The sequence below is a fragment of the Podarcis liolepis genome (genome assembly GCF_965112155.1).
Source record: "Podarcis liolepis genome assembly, chromosome: 15".
Taxonomy (NCBI): domain Eukaryota; kingdom Metazoa; phylum Chordata; class Lepidosauria; order Squamata; family Lacertidae; genus Podarcis; species Podarcis liolepis.
The window spans coordinates 43,240,656-43,255,250 of record NC_139566.1 but is presented as its reverse complement, the minus strand read 5'-3'; the positions used below and the strand labels follow the sequence as shown (position 1 = coordinate 43,255,250).

The 14,595-nt window shown below is 47.0% G+C and overlaps 1 long non-coding RNA gene across 1 annotated transcript in view; it reads right to left on the bottom strand.

Moving 5' to 3' along the window:
• The window catches only part of LOC310694063, a 132,519-nt gene that overhangs the window by 85,903 nt on the left and 32,021 nt on the right, over nt 1-14,595 (bottom strand). The gene's annotated exons all lie outside the window — the stretch shown is intronic.

The following is a 14,595-nucleotide window of genomic DNA, read 5'->3' as shown; positions in this document are numbered from 1 at the left end:
GTTTTTGGTATGAGCTTTCGTGTGCATGCACACTTCTTCAGATACCACGAAATGCACACGAAAGCTCATACCAAGAACTAACTTAGTTGGTCTTTAAGGTGCTACTGGAAGGAATTTTTTTATTTTGACTATGGCAGACCAACACGGCTACCTATCTGTAACTGTTCTATAGCAGCTTAGACATAAAGTGTGTCTCTTATTTCTGGAAAGAGGCTTTGAGCGGGAGAACATTTCTATGTGGCCTGAATGCTCTTCAGCTGGAGCAGCAGATGGGAAGCCAGAGTTCCTGAGAGGTTCCTTTGCATTGCCTGAAGCTCCCCTGCTGGTGCTACCTTTGAAAGTGACAGTCAAAAGGAAGAACAAAGACAGGAAGCAGGGACCCGAAAGGATTGCTTCCCACACACCTGGCTTGGTGCTTTAAAAGCCTGAAGGAACTCTCCAGAAAAATAGAATAAACAGTGGTGTAGCAGGGGAGGCAGGGGGGTCATGGCCCCGAGCGAAACCAGGCGCCCCCATGACCGGCTCCCTCATCCAGGCCAGAGGCACAGGGAGGCAAGCTGCGCTCAGGCAGGCCTTCAGGACTCCGGTGGTGCCTCCACCTCCTCCGGGCTGGCGAAAGGACGCCTGCCTGCAGCCCGTTTCTGGGTTGGTTTCACATTTCTCTGCTTTATCTCCAGGTTAGGGCTAGTTTGCAAGGAGAGACTCCCTTGATTAGATGCTGGCCAGTGAAGAGATTGACCATTGCCCAGACCACCAAGGGGGTGCAACACCTGCCCCACCCCGGGTATCAGCAATCCATGCTACGCTCCTGAACTAAAATTAAGCTGTTCTGGGTTACTCTTGTGGCCTTTACCAGCAGCTATGCAGAACTAGCTGGCCAGTGAAAAGACTGACCGTTACTCAGTCCACCAGGGGTGTGTGCAATACCTGCCCTATCCCGGGTGTCAGGAATCCACGCTACACTCCTGGAATAAAATTAAGCTGTTCTGGGTTACTCTTGTGGCCTTTACCAGCAGCTATGCAGAAATCAGCTGGCCAGTGAAGAGACTGACCGTTACCCAGTCCACCGGGGGGGGGGGGTGTGTGTGCAATACCTGCCCTATCCCGGGTGTCAGCAATCCACGCTATGCTCCTGGAATAAAATTAAGCTGTTCTGGGTTACCTTTGCAGCCTTTATCAGCAGCTATGCGGAAATCAGCCTGTGAAAGATTTCACTTGGTAAAGATAAGCACTGAATGGCTGTGCATCAAGCTGCTGATAAAGGCCACTCTTCCTCTGGCTGGTAGAAAAGTAGCAACTCCAGGAGAAAAGCAATGCTCTTTTCATGCCTCCTCGTCTGACTAGCCCATCGTGCAACAAGGCTTGCATGCCCCCTTTGTTTCTGGAAAGACTAACTGTGACGTGGGCGGGGGGGGGTCATGGCACACGGACGTGCACATGAGTCAGCGCTTGGGTGCAAGAGTCTGTGGGTGGGGTGGCCTCACCCACTTTTGGCCGCACCCACTGCTGGCACACAGCCCCTAGAGCATGGGTAGGTAAACTAAGGCCCAGGGGCCGGATCCGGACCAATCGCCTTCTAAATCCAGCCCACGGACAGTCCGGGAATCAGCATGTTTTTAGTAGAATGTGTCCTTTTATTTAAAATGCATCTCTGGGTTATTTGTGGCGCATAGGAATTTGTTCATTCCCCCCACCCCCAAAACATAGTCCGGCTCCCCACAAGGTCTGAGGGACAGTGGACCGGCCCCCTGCTGAAAAAGTTTGCTGACCCCTGCCCTCGAAGGCTGGTCAAGGATGAATGTGGGCAGTCCTTGGGATGAAAAGGGTTGGCCACCCCTGCTTTTCAAATCTGGAGGGCAGGCAGAAATCCAACAGGCACAGCTTTTCCTCATCAGCAAAGAAATCTAACATGAGCTGGAGCCCTGAAAAGGTGGAGAACCTGGCTGGAGGTGTTTTGCTCGGCACCCCCAGGCGTTCTTAATTCAATTAGTGCCCTCGTGAAAGTGCTGCCTCATTCAGCGCTTAACAGCACCCAGAAAGCCTAGGAAGATTCCAACAAATTCTGAGTCATTCCCTCCCCTGCCATGCATTATTGTTGAGGGAGAGAGTGAGGGGTATAATCACCCCAGCAGGGATTATTTGGTGCCAGGGTGGAGGCCTGAAGAACTGGGGTTGCCAGCCTTTTGACAAGCCCTCCACCCCTTTAACATACGTTTTACCTGCAGCAATTAGCAAGTGATAAAATTTAGCTATGCTGTGTTAATTTTACAGCTAATGGGGCCTGCTGCTGATGCATCATTGACTGATTTCTGTGTATGAAAGTGCTGTTAAATTCATAGGTGCAGGGAAAGACAGGGTGGGGTGGGGTGGGGTTCTTTTATAGAAACATAGGAGTGCAGAGTGGGAAGGGGTCCCGGGGTCATCTAGTCCAGCCCCCTGCAATGCAGGAATCACAGCTAAAGGATCCCTGACAGATAGCCACCCAACCTCTGTTCAGAAACCTCCAAGGAAGGAGAGTCTATCATGATGGTCATTTGGGAAACCTGCCTATAATGTACAAAGCACCACCCGACATTTGTGCCACCCGCCCCACCCCTGGGCATGGCATGCTAACCTCTCGAGCAGAAGGTACAGCTTTTTGGCCAAGGATAGGGAACCCGTATGTGACCCTCCAGATGTTGCTTGGCTTCAGTCTCCCTCATCACTGGCCGCATTATGCGAGTTGGATTCCAGCAACATCTGGAGTCCAGTTTTAGGTAGACTGGAATTGTGGCCAGCCAGCTGTTGGTATGGGCTGTGCCTGTTGAAAACACAGAGCTGTTAAAAGCCCAGGAGCACTGACAAGGCAATGGGAGCTGAGCTGGTGGTGCAGAGGAATGAGGGCAACGCTGCCTAATTCATAGCACAATCCTGAGCAGGCTTGCTCAGAATTAAGTCCCACCGTACGCAATTTGGTTGACGCACTGCAATGTGGTCAGAGCGATTGGGACTGCAGGGTAAGACTGAGAAATGGGCTAAGGAGGCGAGTGTTTGAGCTTCCAGAAAGCAGCAGGATGAGGGAATATCTTGCATTCATCCACCTTTGCAAAGGCACATGATGATCTATCAATGCTAAAATTACTCCCATCCTCCACTCACCGCTACCCAACATAATTTTGCTCTGACTCTGCTCACTTGCCTTTTAAGGCCTTCTTGAGGAACATGATTTGCTCTGTGCTGAAGGTCCCCACTGGTCTCCACGCAAATGCGCCCAAGCAACATCTGTCTTTAATTGTTTATATCAAATTACCTATAAAAAAACAAAACAGAAGCAAAGGTTTTATTTTAGAAGCATGTGCCGTATGTGAAGTCAGAACAACGTTAATGGAAAATCCGATGCGCTTTTTAGAACATTCTCCAGCTTTTGCAAAACAGTTTTCATGGCCTTGGGGCAAGTGCAGACTAGTGTCAAATTAATTTTGTGCAGCGCCAGCCCCTAGATAAGGGATTCCTAGTCAAACGGGTGTCCCCTTTTTTAGAGCATGATTTTAATAGAGTGGTAGCTATAAAACCTTGATGAATCAAAACTTAAAGCAACCAAAAACTCTGGGCAGCCCCCAACATCAAGAGAGTAGAAATAAAAAAACAAAAGCTATAAACAAGGGCTCTTCACATATGACCTGATGGTCACGACATCAGACCCCTTAAACACAGCAATCACCCTAACCAAATAACTCAACACATTCACAGTGGTGTCAGGCCTACAGGTGAACTTTGCAAAATCTTAAGCTATGTGCTTCAACATAGCTTAAGCTTCAACATAGCTTAAGCTCAAAATCTTAAGCTATGTGCTCCATAAATGGCAGGAAAAAACTACACTCATTTAGTTTCTCACACAAAAAACAAAAAATAAGCCCCAAATACCTGTACCTCCCCACCTCAGAAGGAGGATGAGGAATTCCCAATATAGAACCTCATAGCCAGCCAAGTGCGCCACATAATCCCATACCTCCTAGAAGACAAGATGAAACAATGGAATTGAAAACACCCCCATCACAGTGTACCCAATTTTTCCAATTCCAAATAACTTTATTGTACTAGCCACTGGTCACTACAAATATGAATCAAAAATAAATACAAGCAAAAGGGGTGTCACGCCACAAATAATGGTCTCTATTTAGATCTCTGCATCTCCCTTACACTTCACTGCTATATTGTCCAGGGTCTTCTTTCTGATCTTTTTGGACACGAAAGCAAAAAGGGTGACTTTATGAATCACTGAAGCGTTCACATCACTAAGAAGCCATTCCTCCAGAACAAACAAAGGAAAAACCCCACAGCACTAAACAGGTACCCCCTGAGTATCTCCCGGGGGGGGAAGCACTGCATATGTTGGAAGCCACCCAGAGTGGATGGGGCAACCCAGTCACATAGGCAGGGTATCAATAAAATCATTATGATGATTATTATGGAATAGGACAGCCTTGTTTTCATTGGAAAAATGTTGGAAGGTATGAGAATCTAGGAAATGCACTTCAATGAAGGGAGATGACAATGATCTCCTGTCAGAGAGTTGTGCCTGACACCTTTCTGAGGCACTCTGTCATATTCCACACAAAAAGCGGGGCCATTTGTGACAGTTTGGTGAAGAGGCTGGCATGCAGAGGAGCAGCATTACTTCACAATGGACTCAAGTAACCTGTGCGGAGCAAAATGTCAAAGGATAAACGCGCCATCCATCTGCTGAAGGCCATAACAATTATTATTAGATTGAGGTGTTTTCTCTTACACTGACGTTACACTGAAACCTTTTCCCATGTAGGACTTTCAACAATGCCTAGCAGCTCATGTCACCAGCCGGGGTAGCCAATAGTTACCGAATACAAACTGGAGTGTCTCCTTTCTCCGAGTCTGTACTTTGGTATTATCTTTAAGCGTAATAGTCCCTTCCTATTGGCTTAATTTCCCCTGGGGAAGGTGAGAGAGCGAGAGGAGGTAGGCAGAACGTATTGTGTTCCTCTGCCTTCTCCAGTGATGAAACAAGAGGAGCCCAACAAGGAAATGTGCTGCTATTAATACAAGTCTCAAGTTGTTTGTTTACCAAGATAAGAGCTGCCTCTCTTTGACCTTTCGGTGTCCCATCTGAGGGGCAAAGGCTTGGAACCTGGGGACTCTTTTTAACGGGATCATCGAGTCCTAAAGGACTGCAAGGGCATCTAGTCTTACCAGTCCTTGGGTGTAAGTGGTGGGACCAGATAAAAAGGTGTGCCTCGCAAGGGGTTTATTGAGCAAATAAAGAGGCAGCCCTATTAGGAGGGAAGGGCAAGGTGGCAGACTTTGGCAGCCATTAAGGGCAGAGATGTAGGATGCAAGCAGTTCTGACTGATGGGCGGCAACGGGCATAAATAAAGCCCTGCTGGATCAGGCCTAAGGCCCATCTAGTCCTCTCCTCACAGTGGCCAACTGGATTCACATTGGAAGCTCCCAAAAAAGTAGTCATGTATAGGCTTGCCATTTGCCTCATCTCCTGCTGCTAGAGTCTTCCAGGCTACATCCTGTGGCAGTGAAGTACATTACCTATGAAGTACCTTCTTTTGTCTGCCCCCAGGCTTCCAGTGGATGATCCCAGATTCTAGTATAGAGGGAGAAAACTTCCATCTACTGGCAGGTTCTCCCACACAAATGCCATTGAAATTAACTGGAGCTACTCAAGAAGGCGACACAAGTGGTCTTGTGCAGCTCCTGCTTATTTCATTGGGAAGTAGGTCCTGGGATGGTGGCCCTGGCAGATTGTGGCCCAGGTTGCTTAGTGAGAGGGTTGCACACCTTGGGCTGCCAAGCATCGTGGCTTGGTGGAAAGAGCACTCTGGGGGCCTGGGCGAAATAAATGTTTAGAATCACATGGAAGCAGGCCCAGCAGCAAGGGTCAACATGGCCAAGCATCTCATAGAATCATAGAATCCTAGAGTTGGAATAGACCACAAGGGCCATCGAGTCCAACCCCCTGCCAAGCAGGAAACACCATCAGAGCACTCCTGACATATGGTTGTCAAGCCTCTGCTTAAAGACCTCCAAAGTAGGAGACTCCACCACACTCCTTGGCAGCAAATTCCACTGTCAAACAGCTCTTACTGTCAGGAAGCTCTTCCTAATGTTTAGGTGGAATCTTCTTTCTTGTAGTTTGGATCCATTGCTCCATGTCCGCTTCTCTGGAGCAGCAGAAAACAACCTTTCTCCCTCCTCTATGTGACATCCTTTTATATATTTGAACATGGCTATCATATCACCCCTTAACCTCCTCTTCTCCAGGCTAAACATGCCCAGCTCCCTTAGCCGTTCCTCATAAGGCATCGTTTCCAGGCCTTTGACCATTTTGGTTGCCCTCCTCTGGACACGTTCCAGTTTGTCAGTGTCCTTCTTGAATTGTGGTGCCCTGAAATCTGCTGAAATTTGCTGTGACCACTGAACATAAGGGACGCGAGTGGTGCTGTGGTCTAAATCACAGAGCATAGGGCTTGCCGATCAGAAGGTCGGCGATTCGAATCCCCGCGACGGGGTGAGCTCCCATTGCTCGGTCCCTGCTCCTGCCCACCTAGCAGTCCAAAAGCATGTCAAAGTGCAAGTAGATAAATAGATACCGCTCTGGCAGGAAGGTAAACGGCGTTTCCGTGCGCTGCTCTGGTTCGCCAGAAGCGGCTTAGTCATGCTGGCCACATGACCTGGAAGCTGTCTGCGGACAAACGCCTGCTTTCTCAGCCTGTAGAGCAAAATGAGCGCCGTAACCCCAACTGGACTTAAAAGTCAGGGGTCACTTTACCTTACTGTGACCACTGACAATATTACTCTGGAGCAAGGATGGAGACTCACTGAGGGAGTGAGGGCCGTGAAGGATGTGTTGAGGCATCTGTTCCTCCACCTTCCCTAGGGCTGCCAAAGACCTGTGTCCCCTGAGGGGAGGCAGAAGCAAGGAAGCCCAGGCCAGTGAGCAACACACACCATTGGCTCCCAGTTGGCCCGAGAGAGGAGTCTGTCATTCTACATTTTATGCAATTTATTTGGCTTTAGTGTTTTAAAATTGTAAACTGCCTTGGGGGCCTTGTCAGAAAATCAGTATATAAATCCAATCAATTCATAATAAAGGCCCTCCAAAACCTGAAACTGACACCGTGGATGCTCAGGGAAATAAAATGCCAAACAAATTAAAATGTTAAGATTCTTCTGAAGGGATTCGTTGCTGTGGCCTTGTTTTAGGAAGTGCATGGATTTTTTTCTGTTTACACAGGGTTGGGAAACTCTTGACTGTGATCTTATACGTATAAGTGCCACCTGAACAAAACGCTGTCAGGCACAAGGGGAATATGGCAGATCCACACCACACATTTAAAGCACATATGGCTACCCCAAAGAATCCTGGGAGTACATTAGTAGTTTGTTAAGTGCTGGGAATTGTTGCTCTGTGAGGGGAAAAGACAGTTCCCAGGATTTCTTCAGAGAAAGCCATGGACTTTAAATGGGCACTGGATGTTTTAAATGTATGATGTGTCTATGCAGCCACTGATTCCTGTTTCTTTACACTTCGGTGGCCAAGCTGTGTAAATGCAGATGTTTCTGGACTACAACTCCCAGTGCTTTTCCAGCTGCACTGGCTCCCGGTGAAGTACAGGGTCAGATTTAAGGTGCTGCTTTTGACCTTTAAAGCCCTTCACGACTTAGGACCCCCGTACCTACGGGACTGCCTCTCCCGGTATGCCCCACGGAGAGCCTCAAGGTCCATAAATAGCAGCACCCTATTGGTCCCGCAGGCACTGGAAGACAGGAGTGCCTGGCGTGCTCTGGTCCAGGGGGTCACGAAGAGTCGGACACCACTAAACAACTAAACAACAAGTGGTCCCGGGCCCTAAGGAAGTTAGATTAGCTTCAACCAGAGGCAGGGCCTTCTCAACACTGGCTCCGATCTGGTGGAATGCTCTGCCTCATGAGACCAGGGCCCTGCGGGATCTGATTTCTTTCCGCAGGGCCTCTAAGACAGAGTTGTTCCGCCTGGCCTTTGGCTTGGAGCCAATTTGATTCCCTCCCCCTCTTTCTTTTTCCTTTCTCCTCCTGCGATGAGGCTACATTTTAATATTTTAATGTTTCAATATTTTAATGTTGTATTTTAATCTTGTTTTTGAGTTGTATTCATTCAACTTGTTTTTATTATTGCTTGTTAGCCACCCTGAGCCCAGCCTTGGCTGGGGAGGGCGAGGTATAAATAAAAATTTATTATTATTATTATTATTATTATTATTATTATTATTATTATTATTATCCTTGACCACCAGCTATGCTGCCAGGGTCAGTGGGGAATCTAACAACAGCTAAAGTGTCAGAGGTTCCACATACCTTCTGAACATCCTGTGTAGATAGGCGATAACAGGCATTTGATACTGAAGAGTTGCAGTCTATCTGTGCTGGCATAGCACCAGGAGGAGGAATGACTGAAAATTTCTAGCCATTGTGTCTAAGGGAGCAAATTCCTCACACAGAATAAATAAAAGTGATGTGCTGTTTCCAGTTATGACAAAGCAGGTTTCTTACCAGGAATCCGTTCTTCTGGTTTCCCTGCCTCCCAGATATTGTCCTGCTATAACCCACATGAAAGCCCCAGAGAATGGCTGTTTGAGGTCATCACACTCAGGTATGTAGCAAAACTGGCTACAAAACATGACTAGCTAAATTTCTAGTATTTTGCTTCTTACTCCACACATACTTCATGGTATCCTCAAGTGAAAGAGAAAAGAAAATTGGTTGTGTTGTTTACATTTCACAAAGGTAAGATCCAGCTCCCTGCTGAAATTCTATGCATGCTTTTTTGGAAGTAAGACCTGCTGAACAAAATGGTGCTTACCTCTAAGTAAGCATGCATAGAACTGAGCTGTTGGAAAAGGGAAACCATCATTTGTAAAAGGAGACCAGCGCTCTGTCAGAGCTGGCAATTGGAAAGGCACTTGCTGTAGAAAAAGGTTCCTGCAGCTACCCTAAGATAATTCCTCTTGGCTTTGAAGTGAAGTATGATTTGTCTTTCCCTCTGTGCTATGTGCAGACTTCTCAAGCCTGTCAGTCTGTAATCCAAAAATGTTAAACGATTTCCTTCCCATCCTGTGCCCCTCCTCCCCCCGTCCCCAGGACAACACGAGCTCTGAGGTCAACACTGTGTTGTCTGGCTGCTGATTCAGGCTGCACACAGAGGTTGGTAATTAACTACAGCTTCCTGGTCAGGTTCTTAATACAGGCCTGCAGCAGGGCTGGGTTTTCTTTTTTGGTAACTAGTCCATTGGGAAAGAGTGGGGAATCTGAAAGCTGAGTGCAGGATTAGCTCACTGGGCTTGAATAAAAACACAAACACCAATCTGTCCTCTATCTGTATGAAAGTCACCTTCCCAGCCTCGAGTGACCAAGACCAGGACAGGCTGTGCAGCTGAAGATAGGTCACTAGGAGCAGGGGCCATCTTTGACCCTCCCTGACAGTATACGCGATGGATCCCTCGTATTTTCTCTTGCATAAGGTGCTGGTCACAATTCATTTTTCCTGTGAAAAGAATTTGGGTATGTTATGGAGAGGGCAGCACCTGCTTCTCAACGCTGACCACTAACCAAGATCCCTCAGGGGTGGTGCAGAAGGTGTCTGTGTGCAGACCACCCAGAGGCACACATTTCACCTGCAAGGCCCAGCACTCTCCTCAGCCCTGTCATAATGACATGCATTTTGCCATTTACTGATAAAGTACAAGGTCCCCACACTGAAAACTGCAGTTAGGGTCAGCTGGCAATTACCCCAGGAGGTGACTGGTGCACATCACCTATAAATTAATTAGCTGAAACGTAACCAATCAGCATCACCCAGGAAAACAGGTGTAGCTTTAGAATGGGTTGAATTCCAAAAGGGAATCCTTAGATAAAGGTGCAAGAAAGCAAACTGAATGTACTCATATATCAAAGTCGCAGGAAAACATCTCCACTGTATGTCAACTCCCCCAACCCAGACGTGAGGTATGGGATTTCCCGATAACCTAGCCAAATTTCACATTTAGTGCCAGGAAATCCTCCTGACTGCCAGCCGTTGAGAGGTTAGAGAGATTAGGGTTTACATTAGATGTTTATTACTCCAGTATCACTTCCTCAGAACATTAATGGGTCATCTAATCCAAAGAGGGCAATGAGCAATTCCCCTAATAATGCCTTTGCAAAACTTTCGTGACAAGCCTTCCTTGTTTAGATTTTAAAAGCCTGGCCATGAAGTCTGATTGTTCCTGTAGCTCCGTGATTTCCTGTGATTTAAGTGTTAGGTGGCTTGTCTGCTGTTTGGTACTGGGTGTGTTCCTTAACAGGTTCTCAGCCACAACAACAGTTGTAGTCAAGACTGATACCAAGAGTCTCTCCTGTGGAGCTGCCTTAGACTGCTGGAACTGTATAAATCATGGAGGAGAAAACATATTTCATTGTGGGAGCTCACTATGTATACAACATACATTTAAAAGCACCCCCTACACACACACACACAATCCTGCGCATTGTAGTTTTCTCAAGGAGCTACAATTCCCAGCAGACTTTCCCAAAATCAGTGGCGTAGCGTGGGTTGTCAGCACCCGGGGCAAGGCAAGTAATTTGCGCCCCCAACCCATGAGCCAGATAGGGGCAGAGAACTGCGAGTGCGAGCGCCCCCCCCCAGATGTTGCGCCCGGTGCGGCCAGCCCCCCTGCACCCCCCACGCTACGCCACTGCCCAAAATTCTAGGGATGGGGGAATGTGTTTTACACGCATGGTGTGCCCCCACCCTAATTGGTAAACTCTTCTCATACCCTCCCAAGTGTTCCTATTTTCCAGGGACAGTCCCTCTTTCCCCCGCCACTGCCACTGCTGCCAGGTTTGGGGAGGAGGGTGAGCTGCCACTTGTCCCAAGCGATGGCGGCTGTGGCTGCAGGAACTATGAGGCTGCATCCCGTTGCCTCTCCATGGCCACCGCTGCTGTTCAGCGCGTCACTGCCAGACAAGGCCAATGTGTTTCAAATACCTTTGTCCAAAACCAAGACTGAAGCTGAGATCTCTCAATGTCCAATGTCATGCCATTGACCAGATTCTGTACTGCCCGTGGTTACACAGCTCCATCCCCAGCCAGACTTTCAGCCTAGTGGGCAAAGAAATGTGCAAGTGTGGAAGAGATTGTGGAATGAAGCTTCTGACAACCGATGCTTTAGTATTAACGGCACAGAATAGATTAACTTTTCCTGACTGCACTGAGAAGCCACAGATATTTTAATGGAATATTAGCAGCTTTGCATCTAATTACTTCCAAACCTCCCAGCACTCTCCCTTGCATACACACACATACACATTAGGTCACACATTTTGCTCCCAGTTAATTATTTTCTATTTTGGTATGGTCTAAGGCGAGAAAAAGCTGATGGGTTTGCTGGGAAATGTTGAAGCTATTTTTATGTATTTCTCTTGCTCTCCGCAGTGGCTCCTGCTCCCTGGAAACAACCTTGAAGGACTTCCAGGCACCTGGTGCCTCTGATTTCAGCTATTTAAAAGCTGGCAGCTCTGCTGAACGTCCCGTAATGATGTCCCATCCAGTTCCATTCGCCCAAGGAAAACATTCATGTTCTGCAACCATTAGTAGCAGTAATTTATTAGGATATTCTGCCCTTCATTACAAGATCTCAGGGCGGTTCACAAGATAAAAATACAAGGTAAAAGCACAAATAAATAGTTTGAATAAAAACAACAAAACAATAATACCCTCTCCCACAAACACATTTAAAAGGCTGTAGAATATTAATCAGCCTTGTACAGGGATAGGCAACCTAAGGCCCACGGGCCACAAGTGGCCCACGTGGATCATTTAACCGGCCCACAAGCCACTCCCAAACCGCTGAGCGAGTCCCCACGCACTGTGCTAAACCGGCGCAGCACAACACGGGGACTCGTGTCTGTGCAGATGCAGACGCCAGAAATCGTGGGCAATCCGGCCCACAGACGGATCTCCGCTGGAGTGAAGCGTCCCAGATGAGGTAAACCTTGCTGAGCCCTGGCCTTGTACAACCAAAAAATACAAATACATAATACAAATTAACATATAATGCTTATGAACAATTTAAAACATCCCCACAAATACACAACATCCACCCAAGTTAAAACCCCATCCCCATTAAAACGATAGTTTTAGCACAACAGGGCAGGGCTGGCCCATGTCCTCGTTCCACCCCCAAGGTGCCACCCCTTGACTTGTCAGTTTTCTTGACTTCTACCTGCTCACCTGGGTGCCTGTTCCTGCCTTGATTCTGCCTTGCAATTCCTCCTACCAAGACCTGAATCACTGAGTCCTATCCCATGAAAGCAAGTACTTGTGTTTGTGTGTGATGTGGAGAGCAAATGTGCTCATAAGAGGATCACATAGTCCCAATAACTGCCATGTAGATATTGATCCTTCACTCCCCACCCCCCCCCCAAAAAAATGTATCTGGAAGTGCACATTTAATATTGCTTTTGCAATTCATGTTTGTGCAATCCATAAGAGGGTTCTTTTATTTTAAAAACCTGTTAAAATACAGCCAACTGTTAATTGAATTGCAGTGGAATGTTCTGAATAAAAATGCCAACTTTTTTTTCTGTCTCTACTCCTATGTCTGACCCAGAAATCTAGCAAGTGAAAGCTTTCCTCATAGTTTTATCTCCATGCCAGGAAATGCTTCACCTACTTCCTATTAGCATGCCAGGCTGCTAAAGGAATTGAGACAGCCAGGCAGGAATATTCTAAAACCTGGCAACCCATTTTTCTGAATCAAATAACTAAATGGCTCTAAAGAGGGAAAGCTGTTGGCTTTACATGTGTCTCCAGCATAGTGTAGCTTTAGGTAAAATGCAGCAAAACATCTGAGAATAACCGGGAAAATGTCAAGAAGTCAAACAGCCTAAAATAGAAAAGGGTTTGGAGGTCAGGACAATTTCAGTGAGCATATAAATCCCTCTGACGTAGATAAGAGCTATGCAGAAGGCAAAGAGAAAAGCAGGACACTGAGCCTCAAAATATTGAGCTCTGGGAACTCTCTGTGAATGTTGTTCTCTGGGCTCAAAGTCTCTTCTGGGCATATCCTGTTTAGGTTAAATCTTTGGAGAAGGGCTGCAGAACCTGTAACCCTCCAGATGTTGTTGGACTTGTGACTCCCATCCCGGTTGACCATCCTGACAGGGGCTGATGGGAGTTGGAGTCCAACAACATCTGGAGGGTTATAGGTTAGGCCCCCGTCTAAGTGGCTGGGTTTTAGGAGAAACTTGTCAATGCAGAGCCAGCTCAGCCATTAGGTGGGGTGAAGCAGCTGCCTCAGGCAGTGGAAGTGCAAGAGGCGGCCCACTCTTGCCCCACCACTTCCACCACCACTGAAACATCCCCCCCTCAACTGAGTTCCAATGACAGGCAAGTGTTCTGGCATGCAGCATTGCTACTCATCTTCCTTGCCCCTGGGGCAGAGAAGTCAAGCACCAAGCTCTGGTGGAACGTTCCCTGCTCTTGCAGAATTCAACAAGAGGGGGCAGTTTTCGGCACACAGTGGAAGGGGGGAGCACAGCGGCAGGGAGGAAGCACATTCCCATTTCACCTCACATTGTTAATATAGAGCTTTTATTGTCATATATTTTTGAGGGCTGAGATAGTTGAATTCATTTAAAAAAAAAAAACATTATAGAGGCAATGTCAGTAAGAATAAACCTACTGAGAAAATGTCATACAGCAAACTGTTGCTGGCAACACAGAACCAAAAATGAAAGTGCAGAGCCTGAGAGGGGAGTCAAGCACTTCTTTGTATGGCAAACCAAGATGGCCAGTATACAGTACATTAGTAGGGCTTGTCTGTGTTTGAGCATTATTTAGCTGTTAATCCGCTCCCCCACCTTCAAATTAGGCCAGTCATCTACACCCGCACATGCTTGGATTTGTATGTCAGGAGCTAGTTGGGTCTTTCTCATTCATACCAGTAGGGGTTACCTTTTGTGTATGTCCCCATCTTCTAATTTCTTTCTTATATTATGCTGATTAAGTACCGACAGGGCATGCACATCAATAGCTGTGCAGGCACCTTAAAAAATAAAACCCTGCCCAGGAAGTGCACAAAAGCACAGAGTCAGGCAATTGTAAATTCTCAGCACAATCATCTGGAGTGGTTTGCTTTGCATTTTTTTGATTTCATGCAAATCTGAGGGATCAAGAGTGAGCTCCTTCATTTAGGAGAGCACTGCATATTGTTACAAGCACAGCCAGAAAAGCAATGAAAGCATTGAGGAAGTAGTGGCAGAAAGTGATGACTAAGCCATCCACCCCACACACGAAAACCCCCCAAATAATCTGTGACCCTCAAGTGCAGAAGTTTAGAGATCAATTTCCCTCAATTTATTGGATTATCTCCATATTGGGTAACCCCAAATTCACAGTGGAGAATCAACAATATTGGTGGTGTTTGAAGATAATTACTTGTGGACTATGCAAATTAAATGGAAATGCAAAGACACAATGAACGCATAGTGAACTCTGGGGTGGACAAGCTCCTAGTCGTCCAAATGAGGAATAACCAGGGAACAAACAGC